At 44.6% G+C, this 14,781-nt stretch overlaps 1 long non-coding RNA gene across 1 annotated transcript; it reads left to right on the top strand.

Annotated features, from left to right (window-relative positions):
- The first annotated feature begins 7,790 nt into the window (after positions 1-7,790).
- LOC142258083 (uncharacterized) lies at positions 7,791-14,073 on the top strand. The gene is made up of 2 exons (XR_012727708.1): positions 7,791-12,834; positions 12,996-14,073. It is a non-coding gene; the product is annotated as an uncharacterized LOC142258083 (long non-coding RNA).
- The last annotated feature ends 708 nt before the right edge of the window (positions 14,074-14,781 follow it).

Below are 14,781 nucleotides of genomic sequence, written 5' to 3' on the forward strand. Positions count from 1 at the left end.
GAGAGTATAGCCAGGAATGAAGGAATGGGAAGTACCAGCATCCAGAGAGTATGGCCAGGAGAGAAGGAATGGGAAGTACCAGTATCCACAGAGTATGGCCAGGAAAGAAGGAATGGGAAGTACCAGCATCCAGAGAGTATGGCCAGGAGAGAAGGAATGGGAAGTACCAGTATCCACAGAGTATGGCCAGGAAAGAAGGAATGGGAAGTACCAGCGTCCAGAGAGTATGGCCACGATAGAAGGAATGGGAAGTACCAGCATCCAGAAAGTATGGCCAGTAAAGAAGAAATGGAAAATACCAGCATCCAGAGATTATGGCCAGGAAAGAAGGAATGGGAAGTACCAGCAGCCAGAGAGTATGGCCAGGAAGAAAGGAATGGGAAGTACCAGCGTCCAGAGAGTATGGCCAGGAAAAAAGGAATGGGAAGTACCAGCGTCCAGAGAGTATGGCCAGGAAAGAAGAAATGGGAAGTACCAGCGTCCAGAGAGTATGGCCAGGAAAGAAGGAATGGGAAGTACTAGCGTCCAGAGAGTATGGCCAGGAAAGAAAGAATGGGAAGTACCAGCGTCCAGAGAGTATGGCCAGTAAAGAAGATATGGGAAGTACCAGCATCCAGAGAATATGGCTAGGAAAGAAGGAATTGGAAGTACCAGCATCCAGAGAGTATGACCAAGAAAGAAGAAATGGGAAGTACCAGCGTCCAGAGAGTATGACCAAGAAAGAAGAAATGGGAAGTACCAGCGTCCAGAGAGTATGACCAGCAAAGAAGGAATGGGAAGTACCAGCATCCAGAGAGTATAGCCTGGAAAGAAGGAATGGGAAGTACCAGCTTCCAAATACTATGGCCAGGAAAGAAAGAATGGGAAGTACCAGCGTCCAGAGAGTATGGCCAGGAAAGAAGGAATGGGAAGTTCCAGCATCCACAGAGTATGGCCAGGAAAGAAAGAATGGGAAGTACCAGTATCCAGAGAGTATAGCCAGGAATAAAGGAATGGGAAGTACCAGCATCCAGAGAGTATGGCCAGGAGAGAAGGAATGGGAAGTACCAGTATCCACAGAGTATGGCCAGGAAAGAAGGAATGGGAAGTACCAGCGTCCAGAGAATATGGCCACGATAGAAGGAATGGGAAGTACCAGTGTCCAGAAAGTATGGCCAGAAAAGAAGAAATGGGAAATACCAACGTCCAGAGAGTATGACCAGTAAAGAAGGAATGGGAAGTACCAGCATCCAGAGAGTATGGCCAGTAAAGAAGAAATGGGAAATACCAGCATCCAGAGATTATGGCCATGAAAGAAGGAATGGGAAGTACCAGCAGCCAGAGAGTATGGCCAGGAAGAAAGGAATGGGAAGTACCAGCGTCCAGAGAGTATGGCCAGGAAAAAAGGAATGGGAAGTACCAGCGTCCAGAGAGTATGGCCAGTATAGAAGGAATGGGAAGTACCAACAGCCAGAGAGTATGGCCAGGAAAGAAGGAATGGGAAGTACTAGCGTCCAGAGAGTATGGCCAGAAAAGTAGGAATGGGATGTACAAGCATCTAGATAGTATGGCCAGGAAAGAAAGAATGGGAAGTACCAGCGTCCAGAGAGTATGGCCAGTAAAGAAGATATGGGAAGTACCAGCATCCAGAGAATATGGCTAGGAAAGAAGGATTTGGAAGTACCAGCATCCAGAGAGTATGACCAAGAAAGAAGAAATGGGAAGTACCAGCGTCCAGAGAGTATGACCAAGAAAGAAGAAATGGGAAGTACCAGCGTCCAGAGAGTATGACCAGCAAAGAAGGAATGGGAAGTACCAGCATCCAGAGAGTATAGCCTGGAAAGAAGGAATGGAAAGTACCAGCATCCAGAGAGTATGGCCAGGAAAGAAGGAATGGGAAGTACAAGTATCCAGAGAGTATGGCCAGGAGAGAAGGAATGTGGGAAGTACCAGCATTCAGAGAGTATGACCAGGAGAGAAGGAATGGGAAGTACCAGAAGCCAGAGAGTATAGCCAGGAAAGAAGGAATGGGAAGTACTAGCGTCTAGAGAGTATGGCCAGGAAAGAAGGAATGGTAAGTACCAGCGTCCAAAGAGTATGGCCTAGGAAAGAAAGAATGGGAAGTACCAGCGTCCAGAGATTATGGCCAGAAAAGAAGGAATGGGAAGTACCAGCATCCAGAGACTATGGCCAGGAAAAAAGGAATGGAAGTACCAGCATTCAGAGAGTATGGCCAGGAAAAAAGGAATGGGATGTACAAGCGTCCAGAGAGTATGGCCAGGGAAAGTAGGAATGGGAGGTACCAGCATTCAGAGAGTATTGCCAGAAAAGAAGAAATGGGAAGTACCAGCATCTAGAGAGTATGGCCATGAAAGAAGGAATGGGAAGTACCAGCTTCCAAAGACTATGGCCAGGAAAGAAAGAATGGGAAGTACCAGCGTCCAGAGAGTATGGCCCAGAAAGAAAGAATGGGAAGTACTATCATCCAGAGAGTATGGCCAGGAAAGAAGGAATGGGAAGTTCCAGCATCCACAGAGTATGGCCAGGAAAGAAAGAATGGGAAGTACCAGTATCCAGAGAGTATAGCCAGGAATGAAGGAATGGGAAGTACCAGCATCCAGAGAGTATGGCCAGGAGAGAAGGAATGGGAAGTACCACTATCCACAGAGTATGGCCAGGAAAGAAGGAATGGGAAGTACCAGCGTCCAGAGAGTATGGCCACGATAGAAGGAATGGGAAGTACCAGTGTCCAGAAAGTATGGCCAGAAAAGAAGAAATCGGAAATTCCAACGTCCAGAGAGTATGACCAGGAAAGAAGTAATGGGAAGTACTAGCATCCAGAGAGTATGGCCAGGAAGGAAGAAATGGGAAGTACCAGCGTCCAGAGAGTATGACCAGGAAAGAAGTAATGGGAAGTACTAGCATCCAGAGAGTATGGCCAGGAAGGAAGAAATGGGAAGTACCAGCATCCAGAGAGTATGGCCATGAAAGAAGGAATGGGAAGTACGAGCTTCCAAAGACTATGGCCACGATAAAAGGAATGGGAAGTACCAGTGTCCAGAAAGTATGGCCAGAAAAGAAGAAATCGGAAATACCAACGTCCAGAGAGTATGACCAGGAAAGAAGTAATGGGAAGTACCAGCATCCAGAGAGTATGGCCAGGAAAGAAGGAATGGGAAGTTCCAGCATCCACAGAGTATGGCCAGGAAAGAAAGAATGGGAAGTACCAGTATCCACAGAGTATGGCCAGGAAAGAAGGAATGGGAAGTACCAGTATCCAGAAAGTATGGCCAGGAATGAAGGAATGGGAAATACCAGCATCCAGAGAGTATGACCATGAAAGAAGGAATGGGAAATACCAGCTTCCAAACACTATGGCCAGGAAAGAAAGAATGGGAAGTACTATCATCCAGAGAGTATGGCCAGGAAAGAAGGAATGGGAAGTTCCAGCATCGACAGAGTATACCCAGGAAAGAAAGAATGGGAAGTACTAGTATCCAGAGAGTATGGCCAGGAAAGAAGGAATGGGAAGTACCAGTATCCAGAGAGTATGACCAGCAAAGAAGGAATGGGAAGTACCAACGTCCAGAGAGTATGGCCAGTAAAGAAGATATGGGAAGTACCAGCATCCAGAGAGTATGACCAAGAAAGAAGAAATGGGAAGTACCAGCGTCCAGTGAGTATGACCAAGAAAGAAGAAATGGGAAGTACCAGCGTCCAGAGAGTATGACCAGCAAAGAAGGAATGGGAAGTACCAGCATCCAGAGAGTATGGCCTGGAAAGAAGGAATGGGAAGTACCAGCATCCAGAGAGTATGGCCAGGAAAGAAGGAATGGGAAGTACCAGTATCCAGAGAGTATGGCCAGGAGAGAAGGAATGGGAAGTACCAGTATCCAGAGAGTATATCCAGGAAAAAAGGAATAGGATGTATAAGCGTCCAGAGAGTATGGCCAGGGAAAGTAGGAATGGGAGGTACCAGCATTCAGAGAGTATGGCCAGAAAAGAAGGAATGGGAGGTACCAGAATTCAGAGAGTATGGCCAGGAAAAAAGGAATGGGAAGTACCAGCAGCCAGAGAGTATGGCCAGGAAAGAAGAAATGGGAAGTACCAGCATCCAGATAGTATGGCCATGAAAGAAGGAATGGGCAGTACCAGCTTCCAAAGACTATGGCCAGGAAAGAAAGAATGGGAAGTACCAGCGTCCATAGAGTATGGCCAGGAAAGAAAGAATGGGAAGTACTGTCATCCAGAGAGTATGGCCAGGAAAGAAGGAATGGGAAGTTCCAGCATCGACAGTGTATGCCCAGGAAAGAAAGAATGGGAAGTACTAGTATCCAGAGAGTATGGCCAGGAAAGAAGGAATGGGAAGTACCAGCATCTAGAGAGTATGGCCAGGAAAGAAGGAATGGGATTTACCAGCGTCCAGAGAGTATGATCAGCAAAGAAGGAATGGGAAGTACCAGCGTCCAGAGAGTATGGCCAGTAAAGAAGATATGGGAAGTACCAGCATCCAGAGAGTATGACCAAGAAAGAAGAAAGACCAAGAAAGAAGAAATGGGAAGTACCAGCGTCCAGAGAGTATGGCCTGGAAAGAAGGAATGGGAAGTACCAGCATCCAGAGAGTATGGCCAGGAAAGAAGGAATGGGAAGTACCAGTATCCAGAGAGTATGGCCAGGAGAGAAGGAATGGGGGAAGTACCAGCATTCAGAGAGTATGGCCAGGAGAGTATGGCCAGGAAAAAAGGAATGGGATGTACAAGCGTCCAGAGAGTATGGCCAGAAAAGAAGGAATGGGAGGTACCAGAATTCAGAGTATGGCCAGGAAAGAAGAAATGGGAAGTACCAGCATCCAGAGAGTATGGCCAGGGAAAGTAGGAATGGGAAGTACCAGCGTCCAGAGAGTATGGCCAGGAAAAAAGGAATGGGAAGTACCAGCAGCCACAGAGTATGGCCAGGAAAGAAGAAATGGGAAGTACCAGCATCCAGAGAGTATGACCATGAAAGAAGGAATGGGAAATACCAGCTTCCAAAGACTATGGCCAGGAAAGAAAGAATGGGAAGTACCAGCGTCCAGAGAGTATGGCCAGGAAAGAAAGAATGGGAAGTACTAGTATCCAGAGAGTATAGCAAGGAAAGAAGGAATGGGAAGTACCAGCGTCCAGAGAGTATAGCCAGGAAAGAAGGAATGGGAAGTACCAGCATCCAGAGAGTATGGCCAGGAGAGAAGGAATGGGAAGTACCAGCGTACAGAGAGTATGGCCAGGAAAAAAGGAATGGGATTTACAAGCGTCCAGAGAGTATGGCCAAGGAAAGTAGGAATGGGAGGTACCAGCATTCAGAGAGTATGGCCAGAAAAGAAGGAATGGGAGGTACCAGAATTCAGAGTATGGCCAGGAAAGAAGAAATGGTAAGTACCAGCATCCAGAGAGTATGACCATGAAAGAAGGAATGGGAAATACCAGCTTCCAAAGACTATGGCCAGGAAACAAAGAATGGGAAGTACTATCATCCAGAGAGTATGGCCAGGAAAGAAGGAATGGGAAGTTCCAGCATCCAGAGAGTATGGCCAGGAAAGAAGGAATGGGAAGTACCAGCATCTAGAGAGTATGGCCAGGAAAGAAGGAATGGGAAGTACCAGCGTCCAGAGAGTATGACCAGCAAAGAAGGAATGGGAAGTACCAGTATCCAGAGAGTATGGCCAGGAGAGAAGGAATGGGGGAAGTACCAGCATTCAGAGAGTATGGCCAGGAGAGAAGGAATGGGAAGTACCAGCGTCCAGAGAGTATGGCCAGGAAAAAAGGAAAGGGCTGTACAAGCGTCCAGAGAGTATGGCCAGGGAAAGTAGGAATGGGAGGTACCAGCATTCAGAGAGTATGGCCAGAAAAGAAAGAATGGGAGGTACCAGAATTCAGAGAGTATGGCCAGGAAAAAATGAATGGGAAGTACCAGCAGCCAGAGAGTATGGCCAGGAAAGAAGAAATGGGAAGTACCAGCATCCAGAGAGTGTGGCCATGAAAGAAGGAATGGGAAATACCAGCTTCCAAAGACTATGGCCAGGAGAGAAAGAATGGGAAGTACCAGCGTCCAGAGAGTATGGCCAGGAAAGAAAGAATGGGAAGTACTATCATCCAAAGAGTATGGCCAGGAAAGAAGGAATGGGAAGTACCAGCATCCAGAGAGTATGGCCTGGAATGAAGGAATGGGAAGTACCAGCATCCAGAGAGTATGGCCAGGAAAGAAGGAATGGGAAGTACCAGTATCCAGAGAGTATGGCCAGGAGAGAATGAATGGGGGAAGTACCAGCGTCCAGAGAGTATGGCCAGGAAAAAAGGAATGGGATGTACAAGCGTCCAGAGAGTATGGCCAGGGAAAGTAGGAATGGGAGGTACCAGCATTCAGAGAGTATGGCCAGAAAAGAAGGAATGGGAGGTACCAGCATCTAGAGAGTATGGCCATGAAAGAAGGAATGGGAAGTACCAGCATCCAGAGAGTGTGGCCATGAAAGAAGGAATGGGAAGTACCAGCTTCCAAAGACTATGGCCAGGAAAGAAAGAATGGGAAGTTCTAGCATCGACAGAGTATGCCCAGGAAAGAAAGAATGGGAAGTACTAGTATCCAGAGAGTATGGCCAGGAAAGAAGGAATGGGAAGTACTAGTATCCAGAGAGTATGGCCAGGAAAGAAGGAATGGGAAGTACCAGCATCTAGAGAGTATGGCCAGGAAAGAAGGAATGGGAAGTACCAGCATCTAGAGAGTATGGCCAGGAAAGAAGGAATGGGAAGTACCAGCGTCCAGAGAGTATGACCAGCAAAGAAGGAATGGGAAGTACCAGCGTCCAGAGAGTATGGCCAGTAAAGAAGATATGGGAAGTACCAGCATCCAGAGAGTATGACCAAGAAAGAAGAAAGACCAAGAAAGAAGAAATGGGAAGTACCAGCATCCAGAGAGTATGGCCTGGAAAGAAGGAATGGGAAGTACCAGCATCCAGAGAGTATGGCCAGGAAAGAAGGAATGGGAAGTACCAGTATCCAGAGAGTATGGCCAGGAGAGAAGGAATGGGGGAAGTACCAGCATTCAGAGAGTATGGCCAGGAGCGAAGGAATGGGAAGTACCAGCGTCCAGAGAGTATGGCCAGGAAAAAAGGAATGGGATGTACAAGTGTCCAGAGAGTATGGCCAGGGAAAGTAGGAATGGGAGGTACCAGCATTCAGAGAGTATGGCCAGAAAAGAAGGAATGGGAGGTACCAGAATTCAGAGTATGGCCAGGAAAGAAGAAATGGGAAGTACCAGCATCCAGAGAGTATGACCATGAAAGAAGGAATGGGAAATACCAGCTTCCAAAGACTATGGCCAGGAAAGAAAGAATGGGAAGTACTATCATCCAGAGAGTATGGCCAGGAAAGAAGGAATGGGAAGTACCAGTATCCAGAGAGTATGACCAGCAAAGAAGGAATGGGAAGTACTAGTATCCAGAGAGTATGGCCTGGAAAGAAGGAATGGGAAGTACCAGCATCCAGAGAGTATGGCCAGGAAAGAAGGAATGGGAAGTACCAGTATCCAGAGAGTATGGCCAGGAGAGAAGGAATGGGGGAAGAACCAGAATTCAGAGAGTATGGCCAGGAGCGAAGGAATGGGAAGTACCAGCGTCCAGAGAGTATGGCCAGGAAAAAAGGAATGGGATGTACAAGCGTCCAGAGAGTATGGCCAGGGAAAGTAGGAATGGGAGGTACCAGGATTCAGAGAGTATGGCCAGAAAAGAAGGAATGGGAGGTACCAGAATTCAGAGTATGGCCAGGAAAGAAGAAATGGGAAGTACCAGTGTGGAGGTCACCTGAGCTGTAGTATGTTTATTTAAACGTAATAAGAATATCTGTGTATATAACTAAATCAAAATGTAGATGTAGATGCAAAATTATCTGTCTGTCTGTGTAGCAATTGCACAGACCTATAGTATAATTCAAAGTTGTATAATCATGAAGGAGTTAATTAAAGATGATGAAGCCAGATGTGAAGCTATAAACTCTTATCAGTAATGTTCACACAAAAGGAATGTACGGGAGGGCAGGAGTGATGTGAGAAATTGGGGAGTGAATGCACTCCTTCGTTAGTTTCAAGGTTATTTAGGCTTACTTACTGTATAATTGGATCTATCTCATTAAAACCAAGTCAGTTGGTGATGCTGGCTGAAAAGAGAGCATGTCTGTGTTCTTTGTCTTATATACATTGATATATATCGGCACTGGTATACAGCATTAATGGGGCACCGTCTCTGGATCCTAAACGAAGACTCCATTAGCAGTCTTGACCCAAAATTCCTCCCTTGACAGTTTGGCGCACTCAACGTGGAGCTCCTTCAAGGACGCAATACCGACCTGCAAATACCGATCGTTTGGATGTCACGGACTGAGACCTCCCTCCGCTCCAACCAGGCTGATCACCTCCGACCCCACGGGTAAGTGTTACATACTGTGTATTCACTACCGTTGTGGTTGGTTTTGGAGAGGAGGGAGTGACGGGCTGTGTGTCCATATCGGTGTTAAAAGGTACCTGATTGTGACTCAGGGGTAGTGCCCGCTGGAGCTCAGAGCACGATCCCAGCCCTGAGGTGTGGATCGAGTGTCACATGGGATCCAGAGGACGGTTGTTAGGGCAGGAAAGACGGTGGTGGCTGGATATAGCTAGTTAGACTGACCCGGTCTGTAATTAAAGACGCGGGGGGGTTCCCGTGGCTGAAGATAGGGATTAGGATATTAATTTTGATACAGTTGACCAAGTCCGGAGGGAATACCTTTTGTACCCCTCCTCCATATCACGAGATACCCTTATTAGGGGGTTCCCGTGGCTGAAGATAGGGATTAGGACATTAATTTTGGTGCAGCTGATCAAGTCCGGAGGGAATACATTTTGTACCCCTCCTCCATATCACGGGATACCCTTATTACTATATAGCTGAGGAGTTGCCAGCTAGTATAGAGGTGTAGCCTTAGGTGCCGGCCGGACTCTAACGTTCACCGCATAGTTATATTAGTGTAATCCAGACACCACCAAGATAGCAAAAATGTTCAGACAGAGGAGACAGAAAGTTGAGAGGCCTGAAGGTTCACAGACTGTGTTAGCGCTAGTTGCAGAGAGAAGGGAAGAAAGCTGTATGTCGTGCCTTGGAGATTTTTAAAATGTTAGAATTACCAAAAGGAGGTCGGTTACAACCGTCACTATGGGCAACAGCATTGAAAGCAAAAAAGGGCAAGTTAAAAGACAGGAGATTGTTGAATGATGCAGAATTGTTTGGCGGAATATCGCAGGCATTGCTATCAGAAAGATATATTGAGGTTGAAGATGAAGATGAGCGAGGAGATGTTGTGTTTTACTATATGTTACCCGAGTCTGAGGACAGATCTGAGGGTCCTCCGATAGGTTGTTTTGTTGCTGCCTCACAACCTGATCCCCATTCTATTCCCCCGTCCCGGAGATATTCACAGATGCTGCAGTCACTAGACAGCATCCCTTAACTCTTTCCACACCCATACCCCTTTTCCCTCCCATACCTGCAATGCCGTCTCTCCCCATACCGGCCAGTCTGCCGTCACACTCCCCAATTATCAATTCCCTCCCCTTGGATCCCCCTTTTTTCCTTAGGACACATAGTGAGCCTTACCCCGAACCTGACGAGGAACAGCCCTCATTTAAATATGTCCCTTTCAACCCCACCCAGTCAGCGGCATTAATCCCCTGCCTGCCAGATCCCAGCATTAACCCTATGCGATTTTATAGGAAGATGCTACAGGTCCATCAGTTATACTCAGCTGCCCGGAAGGACCTTGTTAATCTCACCAAAGTAAAAGCAGGAGACAGTTTTTGGCTCTTAATGGAGCCCCATCTCCCAATGCACCCAGGCACTGATGACACTATTTTTTTAAAGTGGACAACAGTATTGTGCCGCTTTAAAAAGATGGGCTCAAGATCAATTTGTGTATACAAATGTGCCGGTGCAGCCCCCGCCACAGCCCATGCCCCAACAAAGTCCAAACCCCGTATACGTAGCTCCCAATCAACAAAACCAGCAGAGCCAGCAACAGAATTGTTGGCGTTGTGGTCAGTTTAGTCACTATCAAAGAAAGTGTCACACCTCCAAATCTCAGTGTTTGGCCAGGTACCCTCAAAACCGTAACCAAAACCTGCAACACATAAATTTACAATAAAGGTGTTCCCTGTAGATTCAGTAATGATCTACCTGAAGCCAGGTGTGCCTTTTCCTAGAGTATCATAGTATCCCTTTAAATCAGTTTTAGGAGATTTTCCAAGATACTGCCCACAGTCCGGCTGCACCCAGGAGTCTGCCCCAACCTTCTCTAATGACACAGGGGGGAGCCCCGGACTGCTTGTTTTTGTTGCAGTGATTTCCAATTTTAAGTTACCCGCTTTAATGATGTTCTCCATTCCACTCCATCAATCTTAAGATCTTAAGGTTTCTATAATATATGTTTCTGTAGTACCTTTGTCTCTGCTGGCTGACACGGTACAGAAATATATTTTATATATTTCTATAGTGAAAGTTCTGCCCATGGTTTTTTTTCTTGTATCTGTTTTTCCCACCAGCTGTTCTAACATCGCGCATCCTGAAGGAGTCAGGGGGGGCATAAGTCAGTGCAGGGATATGTGGGAGTATTATCAGTAAGCTGCTGCTAGTCACAAGTTGTAGAGAGCAGAAAAAAAATAAAAAAAATAAGGAAGTAGAGAAAAGTAAAAAAAAAAAAAAAAGGAAAAAGGTAGCTTCAGCAGATTTACAAAGCTGTTTCTGTCTTATGTACTAACCAGTGCTTTTTCCGGCTGGTGGAGTGGATTTTGTTTAATCTTTAGAGTTCAAAATTTCATAGGAGATTATCAATAGTATTCTGCTGCTATTTAAATAATTAAATTAATTTTGCAGGGAAAAGTATATTTTTAAAATATACAAATTAGGTTTTCGTTTTTATGGTTACGTTTTTGTTTTTTATTATTTTTGCATACAAACTGCCAATATTGATTGTTTTCCTTTTTTTTTTGTAGATACAGAATATCTATGAACCCTGTTGTAAGGTTTCAAAATTTCCCAGTAGAGTATAAGTTATATTTATTTATTAGTTAATCATATTGTTTACTGTTATAGACCTATATATTTTGCCACAGTAGTATATAAAAAGGGAGGAAGTAGATATCTATTGCATTTTTCCAGCAGCAGATATATTGGATAGGCTTTAAAGCAGGCTTTAAAGCTGGCCTTTCTTTTGCAACAGTTATGTCATGTTTATTGGATTATTATGAATATAGGAATATATGTTTGTTATAGGAATGATCTAATCTATATTTCTTTTAGTTTTTGTTTTTATAGATGAAACCAGATGGTGGTCGATTCTGCACTGGATATGCTACAGTTTATACAACATGAGGTAGTCTAAATTTAGGCCACTCCCTCCCCTCCTATCGGTACGGAAGGAAGTGACGTAAGTGCCTCTCTAGATGGGTGGAGCAGAGGTAGGTAAGATAGTCAAAAATGTATGTAGGATGTAGATCTTTCCTGTTGTCAAATAAGCTAGGTACGCCGAAAAGAAAGTCTAGATCTGAGCTGATGGAATCGGATGGAGATCCCCGCACAGGTGAAGCTGACCAAGAAGCAGTGAACGGGCCTAGAGTTGAGGAGTCCTTTACCATGCATAAAGACCATGCCTCAGTGACACCGGTCACGTCAGTGACTTCTGTCACTCCTTGTGTTCTTAAATCCCTACAGGAAAAAGTGAACCAATAAGGAGTGGAGTGCGAGACGCAGGGAGCCGGCTGACTGAGGAAGGTCTGTGGATGAAGGGCGGTAAGCTTTCTCTGCCATGAGATCTCTTCTTAATGATGGCCCAAGTAACATGGACTAACATCTGTGACAGTTGGATATCAGTGTGCGCTTTGGTGACGCCAGGGTTCAGTACCCAGGTAGGCAAACTCACCCGGTCTTGTGGAGCACGTTTTTAAAAACAATGAGGAAAAACTGTAAAGAGTCCGTAGAAACACCCTGCACCTGCTCTACCCATTCTTAGAGACTGCAAACTGATTATAGATGTTTATCATGAGCACGTTGTATGCAAGTCTGTGCGTGTTGTGTAGATTTCTTTCCAGGTCTGGTCAGAGGCTTTCCAGTGCAGAAAACGACGTCATTGCTGAAAATCCACATAATGCAAGTGGTATGTAAACAAACAAACAAACTGATAAGTTGTAAATCAATGCGTGTTGTATTTCTCTTTAGTGTGTGTTGTGTTTCTCTTTAGTAATAAACAGGTTCCAATGTAAAATGTTTTTCTTTGGTCTAGCGCAAACCATGTATAATTTTCATATGATTGACTAATTAGTGAAATAAACAAGTGTATTTTCTAATTCCAGATCCTAAATCAGAGTTAGTAGTATATGGTTTTCGGTCCGGAGACTGATTAATCCTAAAAGGACACAGAAATTTCGATAAAGCTCAACGGCAGGACAACATAGATTCACGCCCCGCATTGCAGAAGGGTCGATCCACAGAAGCTGCACTGACCGTCCTGCTTATATTTATCCTTTACAAAAAACCTGTACAGTCCCAAACCATCATTGCCGAAACAGAAGAGAGGACTTAGAGAAACTTGAGACATGGGAAAGTCCAACTACAAAGGGTGAGGACTCGCCTAGGGGTCCTTGGTCTCAAACCGGTGAAGAAATCCCATTCCCCTCTCCACCCATGCCTCAACGTTCAGTCAGGCAGGATTTCCCAACAGATCTTTCTTCCTCTTTTCCTAAGGGAACACGGTACCCTTAGTATTTGGAAATGGCAGAAATAAGTCAAGGGGAGGACTGTTGAAGGTACGAATTGAGTAGTCGAAAATACTTAATTCAGCCATTTCATAGACCCAAAAATGTGGTTTGGTTAATGTAATCTAACCATTTACAAATATTTTTGTTTCCTACTAATTTCAGTGATTTTCCTTAATACAAAATGCTAGATATGGATTTTCTCATTTCAGGAAAAGTTTTGGAAGAGCCTATCCCATCAGGCTGATGTCTCTCCGGCCTAGTCTGCGGAGCACTGGCAGTGACACGCGAGTTGACATCACATCTCAAAAACCAATGGACGCGACACAACCGAAGCAGAAAGCGGCCGCTATTCAACCCATTATCCCAGAAGGTTTTTCCAAGTCTGTGCCACAAACTGTTCACATGAAGCCTCATCATGTTTTGTTGTTTTTTTATCAAGAGCAGATTATCCAGGTTCACAAAGTGGCCCTAAGTGGACTAGCACTGACTAAGCATCCTCCTTTTTGTTTAATATCCAGAAAGAAGAACCATGGACAATTTCCAAATGTCCTTTTGTTTTTTGTTTTTTTAATTATGTGCTAATTTTTAAATAAGGTTTAGATTCAATTTTTCCTAATCAGGATAATGTGCCCTAATAAGAGTAATAACGCCAATTCTAATAGCCCCTATAAATCATAGAGTTATATTTAATAAATAAAAATAAGTACTTAAGGGGGGGAGCAAAAAAAAGCCTATAGTGTTAAATTAAACAACCGATTTCATGAAAAGCCCGCATATATAGATATAGATATAATTAAAGTCCCAAGGGCAATAGGTCACAAATAAGTCCCAAATAATAAAATATATCTAAATGGGGAAAATTTTTAAATTTAAGGTTAATAATATTCACAAATATTTTATTAAAGGGGGGACTGTGGAGGTCACCTGAGCTGTAGTATGTTTATTTAAACGTAATAAGAATATCTGTGTATATAACTAAATCAAAATGTAGATGTAGATGCAAAATTATCTGTCTGTCTGTGTAGCAATTGCACAGACCTATAGTATAATTCAAAGTTGTATAATCATGAAGGAGTTAATTAAAGATGATGAAGCCAGATGTGAAGCTATAAACTCTTATCAGTAATGTTCACACAAAAGGAATGTACGGGAGGGCAGGAGTGATGTGAGAAATTGGGGAGTGAATGCACTCCTTCGTTAGTTTCAAGGTTATTTAGGCTTACTTACTGTATAATTGGATCTATCTCATTAAAACCAAGTCAGTTGGTGATGCTGGCTGAAAAGAGAGCATGTCTGTGTTCTTTGTCTTATATACATTGATATATATCGGCACTGGTATACAGCATTAATGGGGCACCGTCTCTGGATCCTAAATGAAGACTCCATTAGCAGTCTTGACCCAAAATTCCTCCCTTGACACCAGCATCCAGAGAGTATGACCATGAAAGAAGGAATGGGAAATACCAGCTTCCAAAGACTATGGCCAGGAAAGAAAGAATGGGAAGTACTATCATCCAGAGAGTATAGCCAGGAAAGAAGGAATGGGAAGTTCCAGCATCGACAGAGTATGCCCAGGAAAGAAAGAATGGGAAGTACTAGTATCCAGAGAGTATGGCCAGGAAAGAAGGAATGGGAAGTACCAGTATCCAGAGAGTATGACCAGCAAAGAAGGAATGGGAAGTACCAGCGTCCAGAGTGTATGGCCAGTAAAGAAGATATGGGAAGTACCAGCATCCAGAGAGTATGACCAAGGAAGAAGAAATGGGAAGTACCTGCGTCCAGTGAGTATGACCAAGAAAGAAGAAATGGGAAGTACCAGCGTCCAGAGAGTATGACCAGCAAAGAAGGAATGGGAAGTACCAGCATCCAGAGAGTATGGCCTGGAAAGAAGGAATGGGAAGTACCAGCATCCAGAGAGTATGGCCAGGAGAGAAGGAATGGGAAGTACCAGTATCCAGAGAGTATATCCAGGAAAAAAGGAATAGGATGTACAAG

Source organism: Anomaloglossus baeobatrachus, chromosome 1, assembly GCF_048569485.1.
Source record: "Anomaloglossus baeobatrachus isolate aAnoBae1 chromosome 1, aAnoBae1.hap1, whole genome shotgun sequence".
Taxonomy (NCBI): domain Eukaryota; kingdom Metazoa; phylum Chordata; class Amphibia; order Anura; family Aromobatidae; genus Anomaloglossus; species Anomaloglossus baeobatrachus.